Source organism: Apodemus sylvaticus, chromosome 6, assembly GCF_947179515.1.
Source record: "Apodemus sylvaticus chromosome 6, mApoSyl1.1, whole genome shotgun sequence".
NCBI classification, from domain to species: domain Eukaryota; kingdom Metazoa; phylum Chordata; class Mammalia; order Rodentia; family Muridae; genus Apodemus; species Apodemus sylvaticus.
In genome coordinates, this window is record NC_067477.1 from 95,535,963 (window position 1) to 95,552,421 (window position 16,459).

A 16,459-nucleotide genomic window follows, 5' to 3' on the forward strand; every position below is an offset into this window, starting at 1 on the left:
AGTATTGGATTTATGTCATACCTGTGTGGGTGAGTGCATTTTCCTGGAAGAGCTGGTATCAGTTGTGTGGGGCTCGTTTTAGCCAATAAACAAAAGCAAAATATGCTTTTCTCTTTGAGAAAGAAAGCGGGCAGATCAACATCCAATCATTATCCAAAGAATGATAATGTCAGCATCTATTTCTACATAACAGAAGCATGGTTATATTTTCAGTAGGGTCATTTTTTATTGGCCTGAAATTCTCTCCAAGCTATCCAGAAGGTTGCATTCCATTGGTTCTCAGCTATAGGTGTCCCACTGACAGCTCATGGTGAATCCTCTGCTCAGTTCACTAACGTCTGTGCTCCTTTTCATTTTAGCATCTCTCAAGAGCTTCTGCAAGAATAAAGAGGTGGTTCCAACGCCTGGTAAGAGAATGCACTATGAGCGATTGATCATTTGCAGGACTTTTGCACGTGACATAAGGTGTGGGCAGAGGGGCATTTACTGCCACTGTGTCCATCTGAGTGACTGCGGCAAGGCCACTTTATAGCCATATCTGGGTTTTTCTGCCTCCTGTGCGAGCTCAGCTTTGGATGCACTGGACTCCCCTAGCAGTGCTTGCAGTTTGCCACGCTGTCCTCTCAATGGTGATCTCTAGGTCAATTCACAAGGGTTTTTTTTTTTTTTTCTTTCTGAAACAGCATTTGGGTTTTATGGGAGCATGATACAACTTTTGCTATAATACTCACTCTAATAAATATTTTTTTAATTTTTTGAGAGACAACAAAATGTGAAAACCAGTGAATAAAATGTCGAAATGGAAGCTTTAAGCAAGGCCACTCACCTAAGGCCACTCCGAGTCTAAGAAATGCCTTATTTTATAGGCTGTGAATGTAAAGGGGGGAAATCATATTTTACAACTTCCAAGAGACACTTTGCTCTCTTCCCCTCCTCCCAGCCCTCCTAGCATGGCCCCCTTCCCTTAAATAATGCTTCCACTGAAAGCCTCAGAGCCCACTCCTCCCTTAAATCTCCCTCCTTACTTAAGGCGTCGTCAACCCTAGCCAGCTAAATCCTGTTTACAAAGGCACCTCCAGGTGTTCTGTTCTTTGGAGCCCAGGGAACAAGGGCCCACATAAAGGCCTTTATGCAATCCTGGTAGTTACCCCAAAAGCTACTCAGGCTCTTGTACACAAGTGAATTCTTTGACTTAGCATATGCTAGCACTATATGCCAGTCAGTTCAGTTTAGGTAGACTCGTTATTGCTTTATGCATTTATTTTAAAAGTTCATCTCATTTACCCTGACATTATATTAAAGAAAAGATTAGAGAAAATCTTCCAAGACTGGTGGTAAGCAGGACACCTCAGATAAGCATGTGCCCCTGGTGTACTGCAGGTGATAGCCGTAGCCACAGTTAGAAGCTGATTAGATGACAGGCTGAATTATGAAAGGAAGCTGTATAGATCGCAAGCAGTGCAGAGAACAGCTCCACGATCTCACTGATGGTTGAATTTGGAAGACAAGGTGAATGCCAGGACTTTGAAAATGGATTCCTATATATCTTCACATAGCAGGCATATTTTTGCCAAACTGTTGTTTTGTATCTTCCTTTTGAATATTATAGTAATATTTTATCCATATAGACACATTTTTATACCTTTATTGTATTTTCCGTTTTGCTCATTCTAATGTCCTGTGTCTTCAGAAAGGGTCTATGTGATTGGGATGAGGGAATTTCTGGGTTCAATAATGATTTTTTCCTTTATGTTTTATTTATGGAATATGCTGAGTTCCTTCCACATGTTGCTTGGGTGCTTGAGAAAAATGATAAGTAGGATACAACTCCTGCCTCAGTTGCTCATGCCTGGGGTCTGCCACAACCCCTATGTGGAGTCTTAACTGCATTCACTAGGGGGCATTGAGGTGCCAGGGGCTGGGAACAACTACCCTAGGCTCTGACTTCTACCTGACTGATACTTTGCATATGACAGTTTTTAGGTTTTCTTCCAAACCTCTGGTTCATACATTTATTTTCACTATTTGAGCTTCTATAACAATGTGTGTATGTATGTATGTATCTCACTATTAAGATTTTATAACAATGGGTACTGTAGCATGTAAGCATTTATTTATGTTCACTAAGGTTTTATAACAATGGAAATTGCATGATATAAACATTGATCTTTTTTTAATTCTCCCAGCAAGCTTTCAGCTACTTATCACGATATTCCTATAGTTCCTATAGGCATGTATTTTTCTATTTCCAAGAGAAAATTCACTGAAACCAAGAGAAGGAAGTGGGGATTGTCCCAAGGCTATTTTGAATCCAGGAAGCCAATGTCATTATTGCCCTTTAACACAAAGCCCAGTCAGTATAAGCTGCTCACTGTAGATTCGGTATGTGCCGACCGAAGAGGGAGTGTGTGGGAGCACAACATAGTCCTGCTGTTCTGAGTGAGTTCATATGTGTCAGGGTGCAACTTGTGTGGAGAAAGTTGCCTATGCTAAGTGGGAAGGTAGAAAAATTCAGCAGATACCCGGAGATAGGCCATATTTAGAATGATGGACTGCCAGAGATTGGGAAGAAGGATGCTAAGATACAAGACCTGTATAAAGGACAGTTGCTAATGGTCAGCAGGAATTTGCCTGCCAGACACTGTGGAGAAGGAACTGTGAGCAGAGGGATTTGAGTACTAAGGCTCATGGCAAAGCTACTGTGAATTTTGCGAGGCTCGGCTCATTGGGTGTGCATGGAGTCAGAGACTGGTGTGTGAGGACGGAAAGGAACATAATATGGTAAAGCAGGGCCACATTTTGTCCTTTGTGCTAGTGATGGAGGAAGGCTGAATTGCAGTAAGGAATATCAACCCCAAATCTCAATGACTTTGCGTGACAGAGCTTTCTGTGACGACCACAGAAATCCCACTGTGGGGTAGAATCTCTCCTGAGTCTCTCCCTTCCCTTCATGATCTAGGTGTCCTTGGTGCTATGCCCATGTTGCCCATCAGCACCTGGCCTCTGAATTTGATGCCAAAGAGAAAGGCAGAGACAGGAATAAGTTGCTTTAAACACTTAACCCTCTCAGTCCAGAAGGGACGAGATGCGGCTAACATTCCTTTGGTTGGAACTGCTCATTTGGTCCACTAAAATGCAGGTGGTTGGGGATACAGATCTGGTAGCCAGCTCATCATGGGTGCCAGGCCCCTTATTTGCTATAATATATTTGTCTTGTAGATAATGCTAAACCAGGGAGATAGTTGACTAAATTTAAGTATTATTCAGTAGCAAAGGGAATACAGGAGTATTAGGGTATAACCCTAGTACTCTATCAGATGAAGAGACCTGGGCCAAGACAGTAGGGGGGCATACAGGAGCCAACAGGTATCTGGGAATAGACCAAATGGTCTAGATTTGGCACACTGGAAATAATGGGTTAGGATGAAACTAGAGTTGAGGTTTCTGATTTGGGAGTTGGCTGTTGCAGCTGAAGGTGAGAGGGAGAATAGACTTTGATGAGAAGTTGAGGTCAACATAGTACATTTTATGCATGTCACGTGGGCTGCCTGGTATCCTCCAGGTCGTGTGAGGCTCCTCTAGGAAGAGGCTTGCTTTGTGTTATTTTCAGAGGATGATGGTCTTGATTTCCTCATATCAATTATGGGTAGTTTATGTCTGGTGTATGTGGTTTGTCAGGCAGAGTGGGTGTACATAGGCTTCTTCTATGTGCTTTATAGGTTGTCTTGTTTGTGTTGAGCACGGGCTTCATATTTTCCTATGTTTTCATTTCTTTCCTTTTCATTTAATAAAAGTGCCTTACCTGTCTCAGTGACTCACAGAAAAAGTAAGGAAACTTAACCATTTAATTTTCAACGAAAACAGATTTATATATGTGTAGTTGCCATCTAGTGACATTCCCTCCACCCCCCTTTCTTAGGCATCTCTTATATTCTTTTAATACTTGCTTAAGATTGTGTTTATACATGAGAGAAAGCATGACGATACAGTCAAAAGAGCATTTCAAGTTTAATACTCCATGCAAAAATGTTCAGTCATTATTAAATCCTTAATATTATGATAGCAACATTTATTTGTTTGTGATCAGATGGCTACTCTATTTATTGGTGATTTTGTCTTATTTTGTTTACTGAAAAAAAAAGAAAAAAAACAACATGACATTTTAGAAGAAAAACCTATACCTGCACTGCCAGAAACCCAAGTAGAAGCAGAAGTTCAAAGAGCTCCATCAATGGGACAAGAATCACTAGAAGAGTCATCATTAACTCAAGACCCAAAACATGAGCAACAAGAATCCTTTGTAACGTCATCTTTGGGAACACCATCCCCAGAACAAAGACCTGAGAAAAAGGAATCCCCTAGGCAATCATCCTTGGGACCAATACCTCTAGAGCATCAACTTGAACAGCAAGAATTACATATACAGTCATTCCTGGCACTACCATCCCTAGAGCAGCAACTTGAACAACAAGAGATACCCATACAGTCATTCTTGGAACCACCATCCCCAGAGCAACAATTTGAACAACATGAGGTATCTGTACAGTCAACCTTGGAACCATCATCATCAGAGCAACAACTCGAACAACAAGAGATGTCTGTACAATCATCCTTGGGAACACCATCCCCAGAGCAACAACTTGAACAATATGAGGTGTCTGTACAGTCATCCTTGGAACCATCATCCCCAGAGCAACAACTTGAACAAGAGTCTCCTGGAAAGTTATTCTTGGGACCATCATCCCCAGAGCAGCAACTTGAATGGCAAGAGATACCTGCATACTCATCTCTCAGACCACCATCTCCAGAACAACAATTTGAATGAGAGTCCTCTAAAGAGTCATCCTTGGAACAGTTTTTAGACCAACCACCTGAACAATGAGAATTTCCCAAATAGTCATCTTTGAAAATGCCATTCCAAGGATATCTACCCAAGCAAGAGATCCCAATGATAGTCATCTTTGAGAAAACAATCTCAGAAACAGATGACTCTGGGGAAGCACATGAAACAAATACTATGATAACAAAAAAGTGATGTGAAGAAAACAGTCAGGAACTGGACAGGACCATAGGCAAATGAAAATAAAATTAGACAATTTATTTTCATATTATGCTGAGGTATGCCAGTAGGGTATTACAATTGTCAACCTCATATTTTGATGGCCGGACTTAAAGTTTAAAAGATGAGTAAGATTAAATTCATCTGGAATCCCTTTCTCTGTGTCATAATTAGAAAGTTGGGAGTGGACTGTATGTGTCTAGACGTGGTGTATCTGGCTGGCTGGAGCAGACTTTCCCTTTTAGTAACATCAGCCCACACCTCATGTCTCACCATGATTCATCTAGTAGTATTCACCAGATTGCGTCTAGATCACATAATACACAGCTATCCATAGGTAATTCTTCCTACTTAAGGCATATCCCAGTAGATATACACATATATTTATATGTAAAAATACAAATGTATTACATATACACATATGCCTTGTATGTGTCAGGAGTAGATAGTTGAATGTGGTGCTTAGAATGGATTCCTAAGTCAGACTGTTCGGGTTTGGCTTTTACACTTGTTATGTGTTTGAACTCGCTAGTGCCTCACTTCATCCTAAACTGAGGCTAATGATGCACCTGACTTGTAGGTTGTTGGAATAATGACTTATTAGAAAATACTTCACGCCAGACACACAGAAGATACCAAACATGTAGTTGTCTGTTTTGTTAGTTCACTAGAGAAAACTAGCAGATGATCTTATCTAGATGTTAAGATAGTTAATACATTTGGCTCTTCTGGTGAACTAAGGTTTTTTCCCCCGTCTTTTCTTTTCTTTTCTTTTCTTTTCTTTTCTTTTCTTTTCTTTTCTTTTCTTTTCTTTTCTTTTCTCTTCTCTTCTCTTCTCTTCTCTTCTCTTCTCTTCTTCTTCTTCTTCTTCTTCTTCTTCTTCTTCTTCTTCTTCTTCTTCTTCTTCTTCTTCTTCTTCTTCTTCTTCTTCTTCTTCTTTCTTTTTACTGTCAAATAAATAGATTATATTTTTAAAAATAACCACACTTATTTATGTGCACGTGGAAGCCACAGGACAACTTGCTGGAATCGGGTTTCTCCTTTCACTGTGTGGTTCATGGCACTGAACTCAGGCCATTGGTCTTGGTGGCAAGCCTTTTTACCACCAAGCCATCTTTATGGCCTTGAAACCCAGCTTGTAGGAATGAAAGCCTACTTAAGGCTAGTCAGTCCTTCATCTGTATTAGCTATCGTCTAAGCTATTGCTTACAGTGTCCTGGTCTTAGACTCCATGCTAGGATATACCTACACGGGAAAGTTAGTAACCAAATGGAAATCATCTTCATCCTATAGGTGTATTTCTTTGGTTAACAGTTAAGATTCCGGTAAAGAGCTCTTTTATCTGAGCTAGCCCCATTTCAGGATTGCTCTTGTTAGTGACCACTCTCTAGAGTTGTCCTGTGATGGACAGTGGCATCAGCCTGAGGAAGGAAATACATAAAGAAAATGACTGGGAACGCATGTGCCCCCCACAATAGCTGACCACGTGGATCAGAGCTGTTCCTTTCCATCAAGACTCTACATAGTTCTTGGTTGCCATTGTACCTGAGGTTCATGGGTCAGCGATGGGGCTTGTGTGAAGTCCCATGGGTCATGGAGCTAAACATCTTGTTTTTCTTCAAGCTTTCATCTCAGGCTTGTACTAATGCCAAGTCTTTTGAATAAGTCTGATGAAATGAAGTACATATTAAGGTGAAATACAGTAATTTTAGTTTAGTGAATATTTAATTAAAAAATTAAGAAATACTGTGTTCTGATGGCGTTCAGTTCTAGAGAGGTCTGCGTATGGGAGAGGGGCCAGACGGGAAGGTCAAGAAGGTTATTATTTTGTAAGTGAACAAGAAGCACAAGTTGAAAGACACCATAGTGTCTTAGCATGTTTAAAACCCAGAACCAGGGCCAGGAGGGGAGAAGAGTAAGGAGAGAACTGAGACCTGGAGGGAATTGCAGAGCAGCTGGATTAGGTGGGCAGGTCACCACACAACAGCTGGATCCAGATTCTCAGGCTGCTGTTTCTGCATGGCTCCTGTCCTCTGCTCTGTCGTCACCTGAGGTTGCGAGTCTTTCGCTCTGCCTGGCCTCCTAACTAGTTAAAGTTTGAAAGCGTCGCATTGAGTTTCCCAGACTGGTCTTGAAGTTGCAACTCTCCCGCCATGCCTGACGAGATCCAAAATCTTTAAAGAAATTGACATTTTGCAAGCCCTCTCTATACATTCTAAACTGATCTTTTATAGAATACAACAGAATTTCCACTTGGGATTAATATTCTTGGTCAGGAGTGGACAAGATCACCATGCCAGTTTCAGACAGGATAGAAAGATGGGAATCATGCAGTATGGGAAGAAATAGCTCCTGGACTCCAGAGTTTGGTTGGATCCTCCCCCTCTCAGCAGTGCTGTCTTCATGGTGCTGGAGAGACATGCTAACACCTGAGGAAAAATAACTCAGGAGAACAACTTCTAGTGGACTCCTAGGTAGAATTTGGTAGTGTTACGGCTTCTTGGCTGATTTAAATATTGATAAGTCTGATGTGGAGTTGCTCAAACACATGTCACTTAAGATGACAAGGCCACAGGCAAAAACTAAAGCAGTATCTGTTCAGGGATACATGAGCATTTCAGTTGTTGCTCATATTCTAAAACATCACACATACACACAACACACACAAACACACATCACACCGTGACACATACACCATACCACACATGCACACATTATGCCACACAGCACACAAGCACACCAGATACACACCACCATACCAACACAAACAGACCAAACACACCACACATAGATACACAGACATAAACACACACTCACACAACAGATACACACACAGATACATACAAGACACACCGCACACACATATACACCACACAGACAGACACAGGTGCACACATGATACCCACCTCCACATCATACATACCACACATACACATATACACAGATACATAGACACCACACACACAGATACACATACAACACACACACAGACATACATAGACACACAGGCACAGACACATACACACCAGACACACACAGATATATACACACACAACAGACACACAGATACACCTTACACACAGACACACACAGACACACACACACACACACACACACACATCCTCCCCACCATTTTGATGTTTAGAAATATGACCGAGAATGACAAACAAAAGACCAAACCAAGACTGAGCAGCTCTGCATCCACTGTGCCCTTCTCATGGAGGAGAAAGGTTTAGGCAGTTCACGCTCTCTTACAGGCTGATAGTCCAATAAGTATGCTTGTTAGGTTTGATTGTTATTTTCCATCCCCTCTTTCCCTGTTGTCCTCACCTTCCTAAGATTCACAGAGGGCCTTATGTTACAGAGAGGTCGTGTTCTTCACTCAGTGCATCTGGTGCAGCTTTGACTACAGTTAGGCATTTTTCTTCCCTTTCCCTTGTCGCATGGCCCTATGAAAGGAGATGGAGCAGGGCTGAGAGGTGAAGTGTACGTTCTGGTCACCTGCTGCTGCTTCAACAAGACACCCAAGCTAATCCACTGGAAAGAGGAAAGGTAAGTTTGGCTCACGGTTTCAGAGAATTCAGTCTGTGATTTGATCCTGTTGCTTTGGTCCTATGACATCATGGTGCATTATGGGGAGAGTCATCCGCAAGTGGCTGCTCACCTCATGAAACAGAGGAAGTGATGGGGGTTACAATACCCCTTCAAGGACACACTGCAGTGCCCTCACTTTCGCCCATTAGTCATATCTTCTAAAGAGTCCACCACCTGCCATAGGATGATGACCCAGCCTTTACGATGGGGGACATTAACAAATCACAGTGTCCAAAAGGAATTTAATATGGGAGGGCAATGGTTACATTCAAATATCCAACAAACATGTGAAGGAAAAGAAAAACGAAGCCAGAATGAGACAGGTAAATTAGTTTTAATAATATATTTTCTTAAACTCCACAGACCAAAATATTATTTGGATATGCATGCAGAATAAAAATATAGGTGATCTCCTCTGATTCCCTGTGATCTAGGCCTTCAACTATGGTACGGGTTTTACATTGATAGCACAACTCACTTTAATTACGGAGCCATGTGGCCAGGGGCTGCATAGTATGTGACACTTTGTTAGATCAGCCCTCTGAGACCTTGGGTTGTGTCATGTTTGGGCATCCGCTGCAACTTCCGAATGCGGTGGAGCTGAATGACCGAGCCTGTCTTCATGAGGATGAATGCTTTGCAAAGCATGCAGCACAGTGTCTCTGCCTTACCGCGTACCACTTGGCAGGGTCTCTGTATTAGTCCAGATTCTCTGGGATAGTGGAATTTGCAGAATAAATATAGACAACAAAGGGGATTGACTAGATTGGGGTACACGCTTTGTGCTTGGTAGTTCAACAATCATTGGTAGAGAGGCTGGAACCACCAGGAGTTTGCTCAGTCCCTGTAGCTGGATGACTCAGCAGTTCCAATTTGGTGTTGAAGGCTTAGAAAAGACGCCTGGAGAGCTCAGGTGTCCAGACCATGGTGGAAGACTGAAGTAGGTGGTTCTGATGTCAGCAAAGGATGGATGACATCATCATCATCATCATCATCGTCATCGTCATCATCATCATCATTGCCAGCAGCAGAGACAGCAGCAGCGCAGCGGATTCATTCACAACCAGGGAGCAAGGGCTGGCAGGCAAAAGCAGTATTTCTGTCCCTCAGCCCTCTTTATATGTAGACTCCAGACAGAAGGTGCCACCCATTCTAGTGGAGGCTCTTTCCCCTTCAGTTAATTCTTCCAAGAAATATTCCCATAGATCTGCATGGAGATGTGTTTTTAGTTGGTGCCAGATTCAATTGAAACTTCAAATTGAAAACCAGAATAGTCATCACAGGCCAGGTTTCTCTTGGTGATGGTGAAGATGAGGGAAAGGGTGAGGACAGAGGTTTTCCAATGAGGAAACCCATCAGAAACATCTGGACTACTCCCCTGAAATCCTGCACCAAGGAGGTGATGAGGCCAGGACAGAGGCTCATGGCCCCACATCACCTGGAACATGGGACTAGAGTCAGATGACTTCCAGTGCCCCTTCCCACGCTGACACTACGATGTAGGTGTTTATATCACCCTTGGCACTGTGGTGCACATGAAATGTTAGATCTAGCAGGAAGTCTTCCAAGCTCATGCACAGCAACCGTGAGTTTGGATTATGCCTTCTAATAGCTTTGGTGTCTGGCTGCAAGAGTGACTAATGATAAAAGCATAAAACAAGTGGCCCACCATCTAGATTACCTCCGCCAAGTCTCATATGGCTAAGTCCCAGCAGTTATAAATAATAAAATAATGACGCTGTTCTCCTCTGCTATCCAATATGGTGCGATAGAAAAATAAGCTGCTTCTCTTCCCCCAAGTCCCGGCTATGTTTGATGTTTTCTTTCTCTTCAAAGTGTTTTTCTCAGTTGCTTCAACACGATGAGCTGTGTTTCTGTCAGTTCTACCCCAGCGCTCAGCAGAGAAAACATTCTTTAGTTCTCTGATGGGTTGTTCCCATTGGGGTTCTTTAGCTCCCTTCGCTGGCTTTTCTGATTATGCAGAAGCTTGAATACAGTTAATATTTAATTTCCCTGACCCCCAAACTCTGCACCTATCTGAGTGTGGATAGAAGCCTTTAAAGACTTTTGTGTTGGGCCCCTGAGCCCTCCAAGGTTTGCTTAGGAAAGCAGGGGTGAAGCTGGTTTGAAGATGGTGCTCTAGCCAGGGATATGCATTTCAATAAAGCAACTACCACTCTTGAGTTTGATTTAAGTGATCTAACACATAGTTTGCTTATTTAAAAAACAACAACACTAGTTTTTCATCCATACCAGGTACATATTTCTTCATGTGGTTCGTCTGCAGTATTGACGTCATTAAATGCTTGCTAGGTGTTAGGTTGGGATTGGGGACTCAGAACCCCTGGTCTGTGTAGAAGGCTTATTTGTAGGATGAAATACACTCAAAGACAGACATGTTTTGGGGACCAGGAGGTTTAAGAGTAAAAATAACAATCTCCTATGGCTGTATTATGCCAACAAATATAGATAAACAGATATGTGTCTTTCCATAATGCCAGAATTTATTGAACAAAAAAATTCTTAAGTTTCAACCCTTCCAATGTCTTCAGTTTACCAGGTAATTCCTCCTACCTTTGTATTCTGGCTGCGGCAAATGGAAGTTCTTTTTATCACAGTCTTGATTAATTTTTGTTTTAACAAAAGTCCTCACTATGTAGCCTTACCATGCCTAGAACTCACTATGTAGACAAAGCTAGCCTCAGTCTCGCAGAGATCTGCATGGCTCTGCCTCCCAAGAACTTGGACAATCACCATCACCTCTAGCTTTTTATTCAAATCTTAATTCCTAATATTAACTCTAATACCACAGAGCACATAGTAAATCTTCTTAGATGTCTGCATGTGTTTGGTTTCCATGAATACAAGTTAAATAGATCTAGCCTGGAGTTCACAAGGATTCAGAAGTGGGCTGTTAGAGATGTTAACAGAGTCTGCATCGAAAAGCCTCATTTTGAGAGGGAAGATGGAGGCATCTGCATGGTTGAGTGAATCCAACCCAGTGTAGATCAGAGAACAGTAGGTTCAGGTCCAGATGGGCAGGCAGGTGGACATTTAAAAGCAGGCAATGCCAATATTCAGGGACCAAGCCAAGCTGAAGCCCCAGTGACAGACAGGTGTCTTCTGTTTGTCAGCCCTTGGAACATCAAGTATCAGGTGATAGATTGGTGTGGGGCCATTGTTGTCACAATGCTAAGTATCCACCACTGTATGAGGTTGAGACAAGGGAATGACACCTTTATCATAGTGATAGATACGTTACTGGGCCTAGTTTCCTTGATTTTTGCTTTTGTTTTTGTTTTTGTCTTTTGAGACAGGGTTTCTCTGTGTAACATCCCTGATTCTCCTGGATCTCTCTTTGTAGACCAGGCTGGCCTAGAACTCACAGATATCCACCTGCCTCTGCCTCCTGAGTGCTAGGATTACAGGAGTGGACCACGATGCTCAGCCCTTGATGTAATTTTAATAGCCCATGTGCTCCTACACTCTCAATTCTCCAGATCCATTTATAGGGCAGCAGCCTTCCTACTCCCAGGAACGGGTCACCATTTTGCTCCATGTGGCTTGTGCTGGTCAGGAGGTGGTATCTGTGGTCTGAGGAGGTTGCAGTCATCTCCCTCCTTCAAACTAGAAGAAAAAAAACCTGCATGTAAGGTAGAGTCTTTTAGAGCAAGGTACAGCCTGGAAAACCACAGGTTCTGACATGGAGGAATAGGCATAGCCTGCATTCAACATCAGGAAAGCTAGTGTGGTTTGCTTAGCTCCACAGCATTTGAGAATTGGTGCACCCTGGCTTTCCAGGGGAGGGTGAATAGTTCAGGTCACCCGCAGGCTCAGCTTCTGGCAGTGAAGAGGCCCTGGCTGTGAGCTGTTTTTGACACATCTCCCAGGTCTCTCCTCCACCTGGCCCAATCTTTGCCTGAGTCTGGACTCCTTACCTTCCATCCTGACATTTCCTCCCCTTCTTTCAGTGCAGTCATTGAGAAAAGATGGAGACACTGAAATTTACTAGCCACCCACGGCTCGAGTTTGCCATAAGGCTGAGGGCAGAGATACTCTGCCTTCTTAGAAGTTGGATTTGGTCCACATAGCTCTCATTTTCAGTGCAGGAGCAACCCACAGCTCTGCCTCTTATTAGTGTAAATGGAGGGAAGCTTTGTTCTGTATCCATGGAAACCCCACAAAAAAGTCTTTTGTATTTGGGTTTCATTGAAGGTCAGTCAAGTATAAAAGGTTTTGAAGACCTTACAAACCACACGGCTGAGTTAGCGAGCCCCCGAAGAAGGAAAGGAAAGTGACAGAGAGGATATTCCTTTCAAATAATGGAATCTTCTTTTTCTCTGAAATTAAAACATCTTCTAAAGGGGCATGCTCATGGTGTAAATGGTTTGTAAAAGTATAACATTTGAAACATAATCCCTCTGGTTTTGTCTCCCAGGGATGATAGGCATGATGTAATTCATTCAAGGAGGAGAAGACTCAGATCTGACTGCAGGGCCTGTTTGTAGAGATAATCTAGAGAGAGAACATGCTGAAGCTTACTTACTCTCTGTCTGGCAGTTGGATGCTCCATGGAGTTACTGGGTATAGGGGTATTTCAGTATTGATAGTTTTATGTCAACTTGACATAAGCTAAAGTCACCTGAAAGAAGGGAACCTCAATGGAAAAAAAAATGCCACCATAAGATTGAGTTATAGTCATGTAGGGCATTTTCTTAATTAGTGATTGATGGGGGAGTACCTAGCCCATTGTGGGTTGTACCATTCCTGGGCTGGTGGTCTTGGGTTCTATAAGAAAATAGGCAGGGTAAGCCATGAAGAGCAAGCCAATAAGCAGTACCCATCTGTGGTCTTTGCATCAGCTCCTGTCTCCAGGTTCCTCCCCTGTTTGAGTTCCTGTCCTGGCTTCCTTTAATGATGTACTACAAAGGGGAAGTATAAGCTAAATAAACTCTTTCCCTCCCAACTAGAATTTTGGTCATGGTGTTTCATCACAGCGATAGAAACCCTGACAGAGACAAGGTCTAAAAGACAACATGCCCTGATGGGAAAGGACAGAAACAGTTCTCCTATTTCCTAAATGGGTCTTATCCGGGGATTCTGATGGAATTGGCTACATGGTTCAGAGGTGGAGAGAGGAGATCTAGACCAGGATTCTTAGGTTTGAATCTAGTTGGGCCGGTCTTTGGTTTTGGGTAGGAATTGGGTGAGAAAGTTCTGCCTCAGAGGGTCATCCTGGCCAAGTGAGCTGATGGTGGTATTGAGACAAGTCTGGCCTATCTCAATTCTTCTGCCCACCTGTGCTCTGGTTGTCAGCTCAGTGGCTCCTTGTCTTCTGTCCTCCCATTTTATCCTCCCTGTGAGAATGTGAAAACCATAACTTACCAAGACTGTAGGGATGACAGTAAATCTCACCTGGGTCTGGTAGAGAGTACCTGTCTTTCATGGCACAAAGAGGATACTGTGGGGTTAAAGACAGAAGGTGATTTTTCCAGACCATAAAGATAATTATCTGAAAGTTGAGGCAATTATAGTGTACAGGTCTCAGGCTTTCATTATTATCAAATGAGGAAATCTATCCACAAGACAGGTCTGGAGATTCTAGAAGATGCTTGGGAATCACCTTCATACCTAGTTAGCATGGTGTCTTCTACTTCTTTGGTCCTTTGTGTGATTAGACTTCTGGTATAGGAATTGAACACAGGGACCCAAGCAAGCCAGACGAATGTTCTGCCACCACGATCTATCTTTAGCCAAAGGGATACTATTCTCCATTTTTATTTATATAAAATTTACCTGTGGCTTTGTGTTGGTACGTGCACCATGTGTGTGTGTGTGTGTGTGTGTGTGTGTGTGTGTAGATACACTCAGAGGCCAGAAGATAGCATCTGATCCTTGGAACTGGAGTTCCCAAAGATTGTGAGCCATTGAATGTGGATGCAGGAAAGTGAACTTTGGTTTCTATAAGGGCAGGAAGTGCTTCTAACTGTTGAGCCCTTGCTCCAGCCCCATGCTTACTATTCTTTATTTTGAAATGAAAATTCTGATTGGTGTTTACAACTTTAGTTTTACCCATCCTTTCCACAGGATTCAGAGTTTTGTGAGCTTCTTTAGGTATGGGTGGTTAAATGCAAGATTGTTTGTGTTAGGGACTTCCTGCAGGATTTTGGGTCTATTAAAAGCCTGTCCACAGCTGCTGTTTTGCTAGCCCATATGTTGAGAAATTTCTGTGGAGGCGTGTTATCTCATGCTTCCTAAGTCCTCCTTGGCATTTTTATTGTCAATGATTATTGCTTCCGAAGAAATTATATGTATGCATACATGCAACACACCCGCAAATGTTGTGGAGATTATTCGAGCAAATTGCTTGAGATCTTCAGATTCGAGTCTTACCTTCTCTGATCTTAAGCTAATGATTTTTCAGTATTAGGCCTCCTTGCAAGTGGTGTGAAACCATCTGCACCATCCTGACCCTTCAGCGGTGAATAACGAGTTCCAAGAGTTGCACGGAATTGGCTTTCCTTCCATGTCTCCATGCTTGCCTTTTGCCTGTAAATACTCATTTCCACATTTGATTTGGCTTGTCTTACTTTTCTCATAAACATTTATGGGGGATGACAGATCTCGGGTTTGATGGGCTCGTGGCAATTGTGGTCAGTGAAGAATCACTCTGCTTCTCCTGACTGTTGAGGCTCACTCAGCCACACTCAGGCTCAGCAGGGAGTCTTCTTGTTATCTTTAGGGCGACTGTGTAGAAGTGAGTGATAAATTAGCCCAGAGGCTGAGAGACGCCACCGGCTAATGATGCTGAAGGTGAGCACGAGCCCCTCAGGGGAGAGGAGAGGCACCACAGAGAGCCCTTCCAGCCGGAGCAGGGCTGCTTGACGATCTCTCCTGATGAGATGAGGGCGAGGAAACCTCTGCAGCCAGGGCTTCCTTCAGAGAGAACAGAGCTCATTTCTTGAGTGATTGTCAGTGAATGCCTCACTCCTTTTTCCTGGAATGTGTTACCTTACTAGGTCACCACCTCCAGAAAGGTCCTTGGTCCTTCTTTTAGCTGATGAAAAGCCACCCAACCCCCAAGGCTGGCAGAGACCACACCTTATGGTCTATGCTATCAACGGTGTTGTCTCCCAGGCCCTGTACCCAGCCTGCTCACTAGGAGGCTTTAGTCTGCTCCTCAGCTCCCCTAAATCATAAGCATTTAGTGAGGCAGATTTTATTTTATTTTTTATTTTTTGGTTTTCTCCTTCCTCCAGATTTTAGGTGATAAGCTCACTTCCTGGGTATTAAAAATACAGGTTCATTTTATAATTCATTCACGTAGCATTTAAAGCTTCGTGTTGGTGTTTAGTCATTATACATGGTGAGGAGCTTCACACATGTAATCGAGGTTGTCTTGATCTTTGACCATGTTCAGGCCATGAGCTCTCTCTGCCCTCTACTGCTAGTCCACTCCACACAAATCTGTTTTCAAGTTGTACAGTGTGCATATACATGTATATGCATGAAATCTAGTATCCATAGCAATGAAAACATGTATTATTAGTCTTTCTGACAAATACTAGATAGATTCCCCCCCCCCTTTTTTTTTTCAGACAGTATTGCGGCCAACTTGCTTCGTAGCTCAGGCTAGCCTTGAACTCCTGATCCTTTTGTTTCTATCTCCCATGTGCTAGAGTTGTAGGCAAGCACCACTGTGATCCACTCTTGAAACTCTAAGAATTAGTTCCAGGGCTTTCTGTATGCTAGACAAGTACTCTGCTGACTGGGGGTAAGGAAGCCTTTGCCATTGGTGTGAGGAAG

The 16,459-nt window shown here is 42.9% G+C and overlaps 1 pseudogene; it reads left to right on the forward strand.

Annotated features, from left to right (window-relative positions):
- Positions 1-16,459, forward strand: part of LOC127687960 (60S ribosomal protein L19-like) — a 38,853-nt pseudogene that overhangs the window by 5,584 nt on the left and 16,810 nt on the right.